The following is an 18,529-nucleotide window of genomic DNA, read 5'->3' as shown; positions in this document are numbered from 1 at the left end:
CAGATGATGTAAATTCAGAAGAACCCTTCATTGAAGACAAGCTGGAAAAAATATTTAAAAGCTCTTAAAAGTCGCAAAGAGCTAACAGACTCATGAGACGGTACCAAATTAAGATCCATGGTAAGATGAAAACCAGAAAGTTAAAACATGTTTGGGGGCACTCTTGCCCTGGAGCAATTTATTGACTGGATTGAACAGGAAGCTGAGCAGTGTTTTTGATAGCTTAAAATGATAGAAGATTAAAATTGGGAGTGTAGAGCCTACCAAAGGTAGAGGCTCTGGAAAACAAACCTAAGCTTTGGTCTTGGATCCTGGAGGACACACCCTCGGAGTAAGGGTGAAAAGGAAGTAAACAGCCCTCTCAGAGTGGACTAGGATATCTCAGTTTGTAATTAACTAGTAAGACTGAAAATGCAGACACACCAAGACCCAGACATCCCATATGTAGTATATAACCTCAAGAAACTCTTGAATATACATAATGGCATGTATTTACTGCAGACTTATTCATGATAATCCAAAACCAAAAACAACCCAAATGTCCACCTAAAAAAAAAACAACGAAGAGATAAACTGTGGTATAGATATACAGTGGAATACTATACAGCAATGAAAATGAACAAAGTACATCTATGTGTACTAACACAGATGACTATCACAAACGTAATAAATCACAAAAGAGTATATGCAGTGTGGTTCAAAAACTAAACTTTATTATTTAGGGATACACACATAAGTAGTAAGACCTTTTAAAACAGCAAAGAAGGATTTTCACAAAAGTGAGATAATGGTTATCTCCAAGAAAAGTAAGGGAATGTAACTAAGGAACTATTCACAGAGGAGGACTTCTGGAGTACTATCCATATTGTGTATCTTAACCTGGATTGTGGTTAAACAATTATAGGCTGTTTGATTTCATAGTTATTCCGTATCTGCATGTCAATATTTCATTAGTATTATATGTATGAGATATTGCACTTTTTTAAAGGGAAAGTTTTCTAGGAAGAAAATGTTACAGAGAGAACAATTCTACTTCTAGAACTTTAAGATTCACAGAGGAGTCCTGGTTCAAGTCCCAGCTCTACCAGCAACTAACCATGGGATGTTATTCAAGTCATTAAACCTTGGGCCTTGGCTTCCTCAGCTACAAAATGAGAAGAATGGACCAGATAAGTAATTCTAAAAGCTTTTTGCAAAGTAAAATATTCTATGATTATAAGCCATTTGTTCAATTCTGGTCATTCACTGTATAATGCTAAGTGAAATAAGTCAGTCAAGAGAAAGACAAATACCATATGCTTCCATTCATAGTGGAATTAAATAAGCAAAGGAGTAAAAAAGAGAGAGAGAGACAATCCAAGAAACAGACTCATAACTCTAATAGAGAATAAACTGATGGTTACCAGAGAGGATGTGAGTGGTGGGTGGATGCATGAAACAGGTGATGGGGATTAAGGAGTACACTTGTTGTGATGAGCACTGAGTAACGTACAGAATTGCTGAATCACTATATTGTACACCTGAAATTAATATAACACTGAATGTTAACTACACTGGAATTAAAATAAAATAAAAATACAAAAAAATTTTTTAAAAAATACAAAAAAATTCTGGTCATCATTATTTCACATTTTTTCTGAGTTAAAAATGGGCTCACTTAATACTGTATACATAAACACAGCATTAAGTCGATCTTTTCTTCATACAGAATCCTATTCGAGACCTGGGTTTATCAGCTCTGCCCATAGCAAGAAGTATGCCAAGTAACTGATCTAAGGGATAAGTTTCCCCTACTTCACAATGTCTACTCATGATACATTAATGGCTTTACTCTCACAAAGGTTACTTCCAAAATGAAATTATGTGAAATATAATGGCTATGGTTTATGAAGAAATTGGCTGTTCTGGCTGTGGGTCACTGAACAGTGTACTTCCTGAAGGCAAGCATTTTAAGGTGCACCCATGCCACAGTTTTTAAGTATGTCTTATCTCATTTATTATATTGTGCGATCCCTGAAAGGAAGTCCATTTTTCTATTTCTTGTACTGTTCCATAGCACATTAAGATTCAAAAGAGATATAGAAAGTGCTCATAAAGATGAAAGCAAAAGATGAAAACAAAAACCACAAAAGAAAATATAAATAACTGAATAGTTATTTGGGTGACTTTTCAGTGGTTAAATGACTGTATACAGAACACTTTTATAATGGTATGTATGCTCTTATAAGTTTTTTAGGTATGCTAAAGATACATATAGCCTGGGTCCTTTTCCACATGTAAGACTTAGAGGGACAGATAAAAAGGATACTTACCAAGTTTACGGATGACATGAAGCTGAGAAGGATAGCAAATACTGTAGATGAAAAAAATCAGGATTAAAAAATAACAAGCAAGCTAGAATACTAGACAAGATGAAATTTAACCACATAAACAAAAATATGGTATTGAACTACAAAACAGGCAAACAAATACAGGATGGCATGAACTTGCCTTAACAAGCACAGAAAATTGTGAGCCTCCCAAATGATCCTAAGTTCAATTATGATGTTAAAGTGTGAAGTAGCTGCTCAAAAACATGTAGTATTAGCTTAAACTTGTATGAACCCATTCAAACACTTACCAAGTATGCTCACTGTGTATATAGCACTAAGTCAGCCATTCTGAAGGATACAAGTATAATCAACATGCAATCCCACATCTTAATCATTACAATTAAGACAGTGTGCATGTGTATATTGGTAATTGCTTATTTAAATACTAAAAAACAAGGAAGCTTATAAAATTCCTAGTCAATTCCCAAAATCGACAAAAATTATAATGATTAATATACTGCAAGAGAAAAACATACATAAAATTTGACCAACCATGTTATAAACAAAGTGATCATTCCTGGGAGCCACAAGCACTATTTCATAGAAGAAGTAAAAACCAAGTAAACACTGAAAATTTGTGTATTTCAATAGAAAAGAAGGTTAAGATATTCCAGGTAGAATAAATAGTACAAGGAAAAGCACAATGGCAGGTTAAGTGCGACACACACTGAAATAAGTGATAGTCTAGAGAAAATACATGAGGGGAAATCGAGAACACAAAATAAAAATCTTTAAATGAAAGAACTATAGGTGCGCCTGGGTGGCTCAGTCGTTAAGTGTCTGCCTTCGGCTCAGGTCATGATCCCAGGGTCCTGGGATCGAGCCCCACATCAGGCTCCCTGCTCAGCGGAAGCCTGCTTCTCCCTCTCCCACTCCCCCTGCTTGTGTTCCCTCTCCCACTGTGTCTCACTCTGTTAAATAAATAAATAAAATCTTTAAAAATAAATAAAATGGAAGAACTATAGATTCAACAGGACAAGAAATATGAGTTCTAGGGGCGCCTGGGTGGCTCAGTTGGTTAAGCGACTGCCTTCGGCTCAGGTCATGATCCTGGAGTCCCGGGATCGAGTCCCACATCGGGCTCCCTGCTCAGCAGGAAGTCTGCTTCTCCCTCTGACCCTCCCCCCTCTCATGCTCTCTGTCTCTCATTCTCTCTCTCAAATAAATAAATAAAATCTTTAAAAAAAAAAAAAAAGAAATATGAATTCTAGTCCCATTCTGAGAAGATCAAATAGATGAGCCTATCAGGCTTTCAGTCTCCTCTTCTACAAAATAAGAGTCTCTAAAATCACTTTCCATTTCCAGAATTCCCGGAGATACTGCTTGAGCACCTATATTTAAAAACAAAAACAAAACTCCACAGATAATTCTGAAACATGTCCTTCATAAAGAAATACCATTCTAATGCAATAGGGAGCAGCTGCAACTTTTGAACCATGATGATATAAGAAAATCTTTGCATTTGGAAGGCTAATATGGCTGCAATGTTTAAGATAAACTTGAGAAAATGGCAAAAGAAACCACAGAGAAAGCAATGTAGCCAATGTATAAGATTACATCCTGAACACCATATTTAACACTGAAGTATACTCAGAAGTTGTTAACCAGCTAGGGTTCTGAAAAGCAGAAAAGTTAAAGAAATGTAGATGATCCAAGAGAACATATGAAAGTCTGCTATATAGAAAAAGGAAGAGACCTATTTCAAGTCACCTCGAAGTCAAACTCCCATCACTAAGCAGAAGTTCTAGGGAAGAATCTGAGGCTCAATAAAAGCAAAGATTTCATAAAGTGGTGAGTTCTCGGGGCGCCTGGGTGGCTCAGTCGTTAAGCGTCTGCCTTCGGCTCAGGTCATGATCCCAGGGTCCTGGGATCAAGCCCCACACTGGGCTCCCTGCTCAGTGGGAAGCCTGCTTCTCCCTCTCCCACTCGCCCTGCTTGTGTTCCCTCTCTCGCTGTGTCTCTCTCAAATAAATAAAATCTTAAAAAAAAAAAAATCACAAAGTAGTGAGTTCTCTGTCACTGTTAAGTTCAAATAGATACTGAATAATCACCATCAAAGGATACTGCAGAGGTATTGTATTAGGTGGAAATCTGGACAAAACTTATATCAAGGCCATTCCAAAACAAAGTTTCTAAGGATACTAGAAAAGAGCATTTAAAAATTAAATTTCTTCAGTCTGAAAAGGTTATATATGATTCCAATTATATGACATTTTATAAAAGATAAAACTATAAGGGCAGTAAAAAGATCAGAAGTTTGGTGGAAGGCAGGAGGGCTGAACATGACACAAAGGTGATTTTTTTATATTAATGAAATTATTCTATATGATACTGTAATCTTGGATGCATACATTATGCATTTGTCAAACCCATAAAACTTTAAAGGACAAAAAATGAACCTTAAGGTATGCAAATTTAAAAAAATCATCTAGAAGGTCAGGGGATCCTAAGAAGGAATATAAACTGATTCAAGATTTAACTGTATTATAAATCTCACTGAGAGGGTAAGAAGGAAAAGGTCCTGACCAGGTAACTTTGGAGATGAGTGGCATCTCTAAGACTAAAGGCAAAAGGAATTGCACATAAGCACATATTCTAACTGATGTAGTTATTTCCCACAGGTGTAAGAGTTAACAATTCTAATACTGCTATATATTTATATTGGAATTAAACAATTAAATAAATGGGTGATAGATGGCCAAATCTGCCAGTGCTGGATTGGGAATTTACAGATAAGCAAGGGGAGGAGCTAGAATGATCCAGTGGTAATATAAGGGATTAGAGGTAGAGTCAAAATATGAACTCATGTTTAGCTTAGTAGAGATGCAGATGATTATACATAGAAATATTCTATGGAGGGGAGCCTGGGTGGCTCAGTCGGTTAGGCGTCTGCCTTTGGCTCAGGTCATGATCCCAGGGTCCTGGGATGGAGCCCTCATCTGGCTCCCTGCTCAGCGGGGAGCCTGCTTCTTCCTCTCCCTCTACTTGTGCTCTCTCACTCTCTATCAAATAAATGAAATTTTAAAAATACATTTATGGTTATGTGTATATACACAGGTTAGTATACACATACAGACACAGAGACGTACCAAAAATACACCACCTTGATGGGACATAGAGAGCTAACAGATAAGTTCCCAATGGCCAAAACAAAGTAGTACTAAATTATAACCCAAGGTATAAAAATAAATATTTAAGTCCACACTGATATAAAGAATTGAATGACGAAAGAAAAATCTCCCAAGCAGAATTCCAAATAATTTATGTAGACACTCTGCCCTCAAGGAGAGAGAACCTAACTCCCCACTCCTTAAGTATGTGCTGTGCAGAGTAACTTCCTTCCAAAAAATACAGTATAGAAAGGGTGAGGAAAAAAGAATACAGTGGAGAAACCTGAAAAATACTACCTCAGCCAAGTGATCAAATCAACATCAACAGCACTAAATCATAGTAATAGCATATAGCCTTGGTATGATGTGATAAAAATGGCACTTAACCTCTGTGTTCTTCCTCCCCAAACCTTCAACCCCAGCCTAATCATGAGGAAAACATCAGACAAATTCCAATAAAGAATATTAATACCTGACCAGTACCCCTCAAAACTGCTTAGGTCATCAACAACAAGGAAAGTCTGAGAAACTGCCACAGTCAAGAGAAGCCTAAGGAGACATGAAAATTAAATCTAATTGGTATCCTAGATGGGACTTCAGAACAGAAAAAAGATACTGTGTAAAAACTAATAAAGTATAGATTTTAGATAATAATGTAGTAATATTGATTCATTAATTATAATTAATATATCATACTAATATATTAAAAACAGGGGAAATGGAGTAGGGTGTATAAGGGAATTCTGTAATATAGTCTTGATTTTTCTGTAAATCTAAAATTGTTCTTTAAAATACTATTATTTTTGGGCGCCTGGGTGGCTCAGTCGTTAAGCGTCTGCCTTCGGCTCAGGTCATGATCCCAGGGTTCTGGGATCGAGTCCCACATCGGGCTCCCTCCTTGGGGGGAAGCCTGCTTCTCCCTCTCCCACTCCCGCTGCTTGTGTTCCTGCTCTTGCTATCTCTGTCTCTGTCAAATAAATAAGTAAAATCTTTAAAAAAAAAAAAAAAACAACTTATTTTTTTTAAGAGAGAGCAAGAGTTCCCACCTGTGCATGAGCAGGTGGGGCTGGAGGGCGGAGAGGAGCAGAGGGAGAGAATCTTAAGCAGGCTCCACAGGCTACACCTCATGACCCTGAGATCATGACCTGAACCGAAATCAAGACTCAGACGCTTAGCTGACTGAGCCACCCAGGTACCCCTTTAAAAGAAAAAAACTGTTTAGGGGGCCTGGGTGGCTCAGTCGGTTAAACAGCTGCCTTCAGCTCAGGTCATGATCCTAGGGTCCTGGGATCAAGCCCCCCCGTCGGGGTCCTTGCTCAGCAGAGAGCCTGCTTTTCCCCCACCTGCCGTTCCCCCTGCTTGTGCTTGCTCTCTCTCCCTCTATCTCTCTCTCTCTGTGCCAAATAAATAAATAAAATCTTTAAAAAAAAAAACTTTAAATAAAAAATTTAATTTTTTAAAATAAAAATTAAGATAAATCTTGCAGGGGTGCTGGGTGGCACAGTGGGTTAAGTGTCCGACTCTTGGTTTTGGCTTGGGTGGTGATCTCAGGGTCATGAGATCGAGCCCTGCATTGGGCTCCAGGCTCAGCACAGAATCTTTTTTTTTTTTTAAGATTTTATTTATTTATTTCACAGAGAGAGACACAGCGAGAGAGGGAACACAAGCAGGGGGAGTGGGAGAGGGAGAAGCAGGCTTCCCGCAGAGCAGGGAGCCCGATGCGGGGCTCGATCCCAGGACCCTGGGATCATGACCTGAGCCGAAGGCAGACGCTTAACGACTGAGCCACCCAGGCGCCCCTCAGCACAGAATCTTCTTAAGACTCTCTCCCTCTCCCTCCGCTCCCACCCACCCCACCCCACCCCCTGCCCCAGCTCTCACTCTCCCCTCCCCCTCTAAAATAAGTAAATACTTTTTAAAAAGATTTTATTTATTTATTTGAGACCGAGAAAGAGAGAGAGAGAGAGAGAGAGAGAGAGAGCACAAACAGGGTGAGGGGCAGAGAGAGAAGACGACTCCCTGCCGAGCAGAGAGCCTGATTGGGGGGCTGTCTCCTGGGACTCTGGATCATGACCCAAGCTGAAGGCAGACGCTTAACTGACTGAGCTGCCCAGTCACCTCTAAATTAACATATTTTTAATCAATCAATCAATCTTAAAATCTTCCCTATAGCCACTATTGCTTTGCTGTTTAAAATAGCAAAAGGGAAAGTATGTAGTTGAGGTATATATTTAAGTTGCAATGTAAGAATTTAAGACAGCCCATCTAATTATGTTAAAAAAAATTTATGTTAGCAAATTTACTGTCATTTACTCTGCTATCTCTGTTCAATATGAAAATCTGTTCAAAATACCTTTTTAGATATTATCTCTATTCTGCTTAAAAGTGGTAACTGCTAGGGGTGCCTGGGCCGCTCAGTCGGTTAAGTGTCTGCGCTCAGGTCATGATCTCAGGGTCCTGGGATGGAGCCCCGCACTGGGGAACCTGTTCTGCGGGGAGCCTGCTTCTCCCTCTCCCTCTGCCACTCCCTTTGCTCATCCTCTCTCACTCTTCCTGTTAAATAAATAAAATCTTAAAATAAAAAGTGATAACTGCTAGAGCATTTCAAATGTAAAATCTCTGTCAAATAAATGTAATCTCCAGACCTCCTATGGTTATGCATCTTAAGTCACTAAGTAAGCACAATTCTAATCTTTTAACTTTAGTGCTTCAGCACAGTAGTGACATTAAAATACCATTATGCCTGGCATGGCAATATACTCTTAAAAAATACAATCTGATGAGGAGGCTGGGGCGGGGGGAAGGGGAGGAAACAGTTAAGGACAATAGTTTCTTCAGTTTGGTATGATATATCAATCACTCATATATATGTGTGTGTGTGTGTGTGTGTGTGTGTATAAAACAATTATTATAACAGTTATATCACAGTATTTATAAGACCAACATATTCACAGCACAGTGTACTTAAATAAGTGGTAAAAGTTTTTTTGTTTTTTGGGTTTTTTTAAGGTGTATAACCATCTGGTAACAGCTGGATTTATATAAAATTTTAAAATCACAAGGTGGAATAAAAATATTTTTTACCTCTTATATTGACACTACTACCTTATAATCTCATTATACTTGTACTACTATTAACTTTACTCTTTGTACAGCTATTGTTTGCCTTAGTTGTACTCTTTTTATGAATATTTAGAGTATAATATATATTACTTATATATATTTATATATATTATATTAATTATATTTAATTATAATAGTATATATAATATTATATAAATTATTCACATATATGATTATATTTTTGATCAAAAACCCTCTGAAACAGGTATTAGTACCACTTTATAGATGGCATAACCAAAACGTGGAAAGGTTAAATACTTGTAGATTCTTGCCAGGGTTTTTTCCATAATATGATTATTTACATATCCTAACTTATGTGAAATACTGAGCTTAGACTGTATACACTAGGAAAATCAGCCTATATCTAAAATTCAGAAATGGCTGAAAACCTAAATGAAGCCTTAATTTCCTGCCTTATTTTTAAATAGCAGAATAGTAATAAAATTAGCCTATTTAACAATTCTTCCTATTCACCTACTAGTAAAAATACTAATTCAATAACAGAATGTAACAGAAGAATACCATTTTTTTCTTAAATGGACCATAAACAGGGTAAGCAATATTTTAACTAAAACATTTGTCATTCATAATTAAAGAAGAATTCTGATAGCCTCAAACAATTATACAAAAACACTTGCCCCTTTCCAAGAAGTCTTCATTGTGTATTTTCTCAATATATATTTAACCCCCTGAAAGAAGTGTAATTTCTTTCTTTCTTTTTTTTTTTAGATTTTATTTATTTATTTGATACTGAGAAAAAGAGCACAAACAGCAGAAGGGGCAGAGGGACAGGGAGCCTGATGCAGGGCTGGATCCCGGGACCCCAGGATCATGACCTGAGACAAAGGCAGACGCTTAACCAACTGAGGCACACAGAAGCCCCAAAATGTAATTTCTAATGTATTTCAAAGGGTATTTTCTTTTGCATAAAGGTTTCACCAACAATCCTGAAAATACAGTCAGGGCTCTATAACAAAAATTATCACTTTTCTCTTTTCAGAGTCTATCCTGGTACCTGGAAACTGGCAACTTATTCAACTTCCTCAAGAAATTTAGCTGTAAAGGGGAGAAAGTAAATAGAAAAATAGTTGAAAAAGTATATGGAGTATGATGATTTTTAAATCAGGAAAAGACTGAAACATGTGTAAATGCTGATGGGAAAGGGCCCACTGGAAAGGTTGATTCTGAAAAATAAGAGTAATAACAAACAGAGCAAGGTTCCTAAAAGAAAGTTAAGAGGGAATGGAGCTCAACTCACTGCTGGAAGGCTTAGCCTCAGGTAGGAAAAAGAGATCCCTCCATTTACTTAAAGATTATTTATCATCATCATCACCATCATTTTGAATTGAAAATTTACTACTTATAAGGTATTATGCTCTTTACAACTGCTAGCAGCCCTATATATATTATTACTCTCTTTCTATAAATGAGGAAAGAAACTGAGGTTAAGTAACTTGCCAAGGTTTCAAGTGGTAGATCTGAACCCAACTAAGCCTCTCTGCCTCCCAAAAGCATCATCAGTAGGCTACACTCTCACTCACAAACTATGGGTACAGATGCAGATAAGTATGTGGCAAGACGTTGACTAGGGTAGTTCTCCTCTGCTGCCTTTTATTTTCTCATGCAGCAGAAAGCAAGATCACCTGCGGAGTGAGGGCCTGGTGGCTTAGTAAGAGTTAAAAAGATCTTAAATAGTCACAAAGAAAAACGGATCAGGGAAATATGGCAGGTGCAGGCCACCCGAGAGGCTCCACTCTCTAACTGGAAATCATGAATTTATACTGGTACCAGCATGCAGAAGTATGTTTCTCTTCAGTAGGAACAAAGGAAAAGCAATGGGAGAGGGGAGGGAAAACTGTGAGCTATGTTCTTAAAGATCAGGCAATCTAAGCCAGGTAAGAAAAGGAAACAAGGGGGCGCCTGGGTGGCACAGTTGGTTGGGCGGTCAACTCTTCATTTCGGCTCAGGTTGTGATCTCAGGGTCGTGAGATTGAGCCCTGCAGCAGGCTCCGCTCTCAGTGCGGAATCTGCTTGGGACTCTCTCTCCCTCTCCTCTACCCCTCCCCTGCTCGTGTGCATGCTCTCTCTCTTGCTCTCTCTCTCAAATAAATCTTAAAAAAAAAAGAGACAAGGACAGATAAAGGCAAATATACGAAAATTAGAGTTCTTAAAGGAATAAAAAACTTTGAGCATTCTTTCGTGTATTTATTTTCCAATTATCGGTTGCCCACCTATTCTGCACCAATTACGAAAACAAAAGGAAAGGCATAATAAACAAATACACTGCAATCACATCTCGAGTGTTATGGGAAAGTAACAGCTTCATAAACATTCTCAAGATACTAAATAATTAATTGAGACACTGGAGATAGAAGAAAAATGTCCGATGGTGAAAGGGAGCAAAATAGTTGAAAGAACCAAAAGCAAGACTCGTGTACCTAAAATACGAATAGGGATGGAAATGGGGTAGTAGTTTAAAATGTGTTTCTCCTGGGGAAAGGGACCAAACCAAATCTAACTTATCTTTATAATATGTGGTGTCTAAGACTAGGCGAAGCCTATAGTAAGTACTCAACAGATGTTTGCTGAACTGAATTAAGCCAGAGCAAGAAATTAAGCCCAGATTACAAGTCTGCTGACTGATAGAAATTATTTCAAAGGATCGTTACTACTGAAGCACCAGCTTTAAGCAAAGGTAACTACCCTAGCACTAAAATACTTATTAGGAAGTCCTAATTTACTGTTCTAGTGACCAACTAGAATTTCACCTACTCTTAAGAACACTTAATAAGTCAAAATAGGTGGTCTTAAACCATTATTTTTTATATGATTACAAGCATGATTAACAAGCTACTGTAATTTTTCCACTCTATCTTTAAGGTAGTTTTAAATTAATTAGTTAAACCTGGGACTCTGAACAGAGATATAAATTACGATGTCTAGAAATGAAAAAATAATTTCTCAAAACCAGAACCACCGATTTCTTCAAGAGCCTGCCAATTTAAGTTTCTGCTAGGCTATTAAGACGTTAGAAAATAATTTTGTAAGAATAATGCCTATTTTCAATTTAATCATCACAAAAGCCATATAATGTGAGTTTGCATTTTGTTGTAGTCTTCAAATGGTACTGCATATTAACTGAATTCCTCCAGAAAGCTGAAAGATTTCAATCATTTCTCAGAATCAAAGAAATGATAGGGGCACCTGGTGGCTCAGTCAGTTGGGCGGGCGACTCTTGATTTTGGCTCAGGTCATGCAATTTCAGGTCATGAGATCATGATCTCAGGTTATCAGAGCATCAGGCTCTGCACTTAGCAGAATCTGCTTCTCTCCCTGTCCCTCTTCCTCTCCCCACACACACTCTCTCTCAAATAAATCTTAAAAAAAAAAAAATCAAAGAAATGATGGAAGATGTTCTCAAGGACCTATCTCTACTATGTCCTATCTTTCCCTCAATATCACCTTCCTCCAGACAAATTTCTCTTTCATCCCACAAAATGTAGGGTCATGGGAGTCTCTTAAAGGTGGAAGAGAAAGCCTGTACAGACATATTTTCTCAAAGCGGTCTAAGGACCACCTACATCCATATTCCCTAGATGCATGTTAAAAACATAGGTGCCTGGCGGCACCTGGCTGGCTCAGTCAGTTGCGTGTCCAACTCTTGGTTTTAGCTAGCATCAGGATCTCAGGATGGTGGGATGGAGCCCGTCATGGGGCTCCACACTCAGGAGGGAGTCTGCTTGGGATTTTCTCTCTCTCCCTCTGCCCTTCTCTCCTCAACCCCCGCCCCCCCGCACACAAACACACACACTCTCTAATATAAATACATAAATGAAGTCTTTAAAAAAAAAAAAAAAATCTAGGTGCCTTGTCTATCCCAAATCTACTAAAACAATCTCTAAATGTAGGCCCAGGAATCTTTTAAACATTTTAAAGAAGACAAGATAAGTTTTACATGGGTTTAAGTTTCAAAGAGTTTCTTCTAAAAAAAAAAAAAAAAGGAAAATATTTCAAATCTAAGATCTTATTTCTAACAACCTAGAAACAAAAAAAAAATCAAAATATCAAGCATCCAAACCCTCTAAATTACCCAAAGTATGAAATATTCATGCAAATATATAAGTACTGATAGTTTCCTTAAAGTTGCAAAACACTTACAAAATACTTGAAGGGGCGCCTGGGTGGCTCAGATGGTTAAGCTTCTGCCTTCAGCTCAGGTCATGATCCCGGGGTCCTGGGATCAAGCCCCACACTGGGCTCCTTTCTCAGCGGGGAGCCTGCTTCTCCCTCTCCCTCTGCCTCTCTCCCCCGCTCATGCTCTCTCTCTCCCTCTCTGTATCTCTGTGTCTCAAGTGAATAAATAAAATCTTTTTTTAAAAAAAAATACTTGAACAAACTGTAAACTCCACAAGATTTTCAAAAAGAACCAGTCATTTACATTTTTAGCCCCTTGTTATGGCTTATACTATGAAGTCAGAATATTAGGCCTATAAAAAATTTCAGAACAGGAAAAGCTTTAAAGAATCATATTCAAAACTAATGAAAATTTACTCACCAAAAAAGTATCTGACATTGTAAATTTTTTTCTCAAACTCTACAGCAAATTTAACCAAAATGTTAGTTTTTATGAAGTTTGAGACTTTCATTTTTCCAGTATCAGACTCTGAATGGGGAAGGTGGGGGGCAGGGACAAATGATGACATAGAACCTTGATGATCTTGGCACACACTTTTTCTTACCAGCTTAATTAATATTTCATAAGCATTTATCATCATTTCACACTGACCTTCAAGTGCTGATGATGCCTAACATTTCATATTTCTTTCTTTTGACAAAATGAAAACTTTCAGAAAAACAACTTCCAGTACTCTGAGAGTACTGGACACATAAAAATATTGACGACCTTGCAATAATTACATATAACACCCATTTTATTAAAGTAGGTGACCTATCTGTTCATTTATCTCCGGCAACTAGCACTCCACTAGCATGAAGAAGGCACTCAACAGACACTTGCTGAATTAGTAAATATCAACTGACACAAATCTATCCCACAGATGGATTAGATCATTTAAAATTCTTAGAAAGTTTTTCAAAAAAAATGTTTTAACTGATTCTAAACTACTTCAAGAACAAATTATTCTATAACATTTAATAATTAAAAATAATTAACCAAAAAATTTAAATTGCTCTTACAAAATATATTTGTTGGCTTTCACTGAATATTTATATATTATGAAGAGTGAAGAAACTGTATCTGATAATTTACAAAGCCTTATTAGTTACTCTTCAAAATATATGACCAAATTAATAAAAATATGATCAAAGTACAACATATTTCTGTAAAACCACTTCTCACATCTGCTATTTGGACTGGACCTTTGAAATTCTGGGCCATCTAATGGCCTATATACAATATAAGCATTTCTTATTATTGTTGTAGATTTAGAATAGAGTTATGCTTAATAAATACCAGAACACATCTTATTAGATTCCAAATTAAAGATTAGTGCTCACTTTATTTAAAGGGGCAAAATGAGAAAAAAAGGAAAATACATACGCAAAATTTAGAGGTTTTTCCCCTAATAATAAATAAATTCATAACAAAAATGTTTTAATAGAAAAACCAATCTGAAATTTCCCTTAAGTTGAATCATTTAAAAAAAAAAAAAAAAAGAAAGAAATTTAGTCTCGGCATTAAATGCTTTGGATGGGTTCTAAAGCTATTCTATATACAGCAAGGTTTCCAAACCTGACTGAATATTAGAATCACTTAGAGAGGTTTAAAATAGAGACAGAGAGATAAATGAGGCTCCACAGGCTATTTAAATCAGAATCTCTAGGGCAAAGCTAGGCACTCATATATTTTTAAAACATTCTAAGTGATTCTAATGTGCAGCCACAATTGAGAATCACTATGCTATGTCAATCCTATAAGGAAATAAAGAGTCATTAGGAATTACTAATATTAGAAAAGACATTGCTACTCACAATTGAGCTAAGTGAATGAAATTAACTGTTAACAACTGACAGGCAAAGATAATGTATAACTGCAATATAATTTTTAAAAATTATCTGTGAGCTAAATGTTTTAAATCTTCATAAATCAAGAAAGTAAACAGTCTGCACCATGTATCAGAAGTAATATTTCTAGTAAGATATGTGAGAACAGGCAACTCAACATCCTCTTATGTTCCGCACCCATTCCCTGGATCACTAACCTTGCTTTTTGCTTTTGAATGTAAATGAATTAAGGTTTTTGAACATCTCAAAAAATTTCAGTATTTGATAGTATGAGCCCTCACTCTCTTTATACTTAAACATATTCCTATGCCTCCTATTTTGTTTCTGGTAAAAAAAAAAAATAATAGTAATGTTTGCCTCTATTTAAATTATACACACACAATTTTAATTAACTACAAACTATAAGAGAAAAATTTTTACTTATACTGATTTGACTGAAAAACTTCTAAAGGCAAAGTACAATCTGGTTAGGAAAAATAAGCCTGCATATTAAAAATAGAAACATCATTTATTTTTCATAACTAAGAGAAAAAATTACCTGTGCCACGAAAATCAGTATTTACAGAGTGTGTCCTTATATAAACTATTTAAAATATTCAATGATCTTTACTTTTACCACTTCTTTGGTTATAGTTGGCACATTCACCTTCAATAAATCGTTAAAACATCATCTAGCTGCTGTTAATTTACTGGTCTTTAGCACTAACCACAAAATCCCTAACATAATAGCATGTAGAGATAACTCTTCCATTTCCAGAGAAATGTTAGTATAACTGACATTTCTCTTAAACTAGAAGTTCATTTTCACTTGCATTTAGAGAAGTTAATACTTTCAAATCCTAACCATCGAATGAACTTGTGATGACCAGATCTTAATATAATAAATACTTGAATTTTATTAGAATCAAGAGAAATAAAACTTATTCTCTACTCCTATTCCACTCCTTTAAAAAGAAAAAAAAAGATACCTATCTTTAAACCCTGCTTCCCAGCTCTGCAGAATTAGTTTTTCTTAGTATGTATATGAGTGGGTGGAGATTGAGGAACCACAGTGGTTCATCTCTAGTGTTGATGTTCAGCATGAGGAAGAGAGAACAGGTAGACTTTTTGAAAGAGGAAATGAAATGAAATGTTTTATTAGAATAAAATAAAAACATCCAGGAAAGGGACCTTTCTCTTTCATCCTGTTTTCCTCTATTCCTTGCTGCACTTCCTAACCGCATAGGAACACATACCAAGAGTCTTACTCCTATCTGATATACCAAAGAGGGTACAGCCTACAGACTGACCGCTTATTTCAATACTGAATACACATTAAATTTTTAAAAAATTAGAAACCAGGACCTCCTTCAGTACATTTTACAATCCATTTTTAACATATCAAAAATTTCAAAGGGTCCTTAGACTGAACACCACAATAACTCAACAAATATGAAAGAAGCAGTTAAATCACTATAGTGGTAACTCTAATGCATAGACTCCATGACACCTTTTTTAAAATACAGGAAGCCCTGCTCCATCCCTGCATGACCCGGGTGGCCTCCCAGAACAGTGTCCCAGCCGCCACCCACAAAGGAGTCGAGCCCAGCGGGGGTGCTGCGCAGGGCCCCGTGGGCAAGAGGCTACAGCAGGAGCTGATGACCTTCATGATGTCTGTGACACAGGAATTTCTGCCTTCCCTGAATCAGACCACCTTTTCAAATGGTGCACCTGGCTCGGAATATGAAGACCTGAGGTACACGCTCTCCCTGGAGTTCGCCAGGGGCTACCCTTACAATGCACCCACATGGTGAAGTTCCTCACACCCTGCTACCACCCCAGCATGGACACCCAGGGGAACATCTGCCTTGGCATCCTGAAGGGCAAGTGGTCTATCCTGCTGTCCATCCAGAGCCTGCTAGGAGAACCCAACATCGATAGCCCTTTGAACACACATGCTGCCAAGCTCTGGAAAAACCCCACAGCCTCTAAGAAGTATCTGCAAGAAACCTACTCAAATCAGGTCTCCAGCCAAGATCCTGGACTCTCTAGCCTCTCTCCTTGTGTTGCCTTTTTATTTTTTCTGTAGATGGTCTGTCCTTTTTTTCATTCCTGTCTAGGACTCTGTAGCTTAAGCTGTGGTATCATTTTTGTTCTGTTTCTGTTTTTTAAATTAAATCTCTGGTTGAGCCCTTCTGATGAATATATTAAACAAATACACTGGATTTTTTTCAAAAATTAAAAAATAAAATACAGTAAGCCCTACAAAAAACAGGTACAAATAAACAGAATTTTTTTAAAATGTGTATCTCAACTAAGATCTTCCAGGAATATACATACTGACTAAAGACAATGGCACTAATAAATACAAAATATTTTTAAATGTGTTTTTCAAGCGTGTAGATTGCTACCTAGTAAGATTTAAACACAACTCCTCAATTATTAAGCCACTGAATGTTTCTGACACAAGCTTCAAGACACATCCAATGGTGTAAAAGGAGCTAGAGTGTATAGCAAGTATAGGTACCACAGAATTATAGAATATTAGAGCTGGAAGGTGCCACCTCAAAGACAGGTACAACCTCCTCATCTCACAACTGAAGAAAATGAAGTTCAAGGAGATTAAGGGACTTCATGATTGGCCAGCTAAGTAAGGGTTGAGAACCATGCCAATGCTCTTGATTTGACAACCTAGTGCTCTTCCCTCCTTAACACAACAGAAAATGAAGATCTGGGGATGGCGAGGTTCTTTTTTAAATCCCTTAATATATCTTTATGAGAACTAAATTTTATATGTTTGATTTTTTTAATATTTTTTAGTTACATAACAAAGACCAAAAAATGTAAATCGTGAAAAGAAATAAGGTCCCCATAATTTCAACATCAAAAAATAGTTATCACTTTTTTTTAATCTTTGGGTCAAATAAATTTTATTTTAATTTTTTTTTAGGATTTTATTTATTTATTTGACAGAGAGAGACACATCAAGAGAGGGAACACAAGCAGGGAGAGTGGGAGAGGGAGAAGCAGGCTTCCCGCCGAGCAGGGAGCCCGATGCGGGGCTCGATTCCAGGACCCTGAGATCATGACCTGAGGCGAAGGCAGCCGCCTAATGACTGAGCCACCCAGGCACCCCCTGGGGTAAAGTAAATTTTAATAAGGTATTATACACTATAACTCAAAAGGCAGGTGAATATATTACTGAGAAATTTCTTATTCCATGATAAAACACTTCACTATTCTAAGGAAAGCTTCATTTCTGAAAAAGCTTTGAAAAGATTTATTAACAAGGGAATTAATTATGCAAAAAAATTCTTTGCTTTAAAAATTACCAACATTGGGGCAACTGGGTGGCTCAGATGGTTAAGCGTCTGCCTTCAGCTCAGGTCATGATCCCAGGGTCCTGGAATCTAGCCCCACATCGGGCTCCTGGCTCATCAAGGAGCCTGCTTCTTCCTCTCCCTCTGCCTCTCCCCCTGCTCATGCTTTCTCTTTCTCTCTCTGTATCTCTGTGTCTCAAATGAATAAATAAAATCTTTAAAAAAAAATTTTTTTAAATAAAAATTACCAACATTATCCTTTAGAAACCTTTAAAAGCCAAACAAAACCTTTAAAATTATTTCATTTACTCAAAAAAGGGGTTTTTTTTAAAGATTTTATTTATTTATTTGACAGAGAGATAGAAAGAGAGCACAAGTAGGCAGAGCGGCAGGCAGAGGGAGAGGGAGAAGCAGGCTCCCTGTCAAGCAGGGAGCCCAACACGAGACTCGATCCCAGGACCCTGGGATCATGACCTGAGCCGAAGGCAGACACTTAACTGACGAGCCACCCAGGCGCCCCACAAAAAAAGTTTATAAAAACACCTACTACATGAAATAAAATATCAAGCATGGCAAATATTTTTATATGGCCCAAAAGGTC

The 18,529-nt window shown here is 37.1% G+C and overlaps 1 protein-coding gene and 1 pseudogene across 6 annotated transcripts in view; one reads left to right on the top strand and one right to left on the bottom strand.

Annotated features, from left to right (window-relative positions):
• Window positions 1-18,529, bottom strand: part of ZZZ3 (zinc finger ZZ-type containing 3) — a 107,511-nt gene that overhangs the window by 29,671 nt on the left and 59,311 nt on the right. The window lies entirely within an intron of this gene.
• Window positions 16,207-16,697, top strand: LOC118020303 (annotated as a pseudogene).

This window comes from Mirounga leonina, unplaced genomic scaffold, assembly GCF_011800145.1.
Source record: "Mirounga leonina isolate KUSES-001 unplaced genomic scaffold, KU_Mleo_1.0 Mir_173, whole genome shotgun sequence".
Taxonomy (NCBI): domain Eukaryota; kingdom Metazoa; phylum Chordata; class Mammalia; order Carnivora; family Phocidae; genus Mirounga; species Mirounga leonina.
Note: the sequence above shows the minus strand (reverse complement) of the source record. Positions and strands in the feature narration are given on the sequence as shown.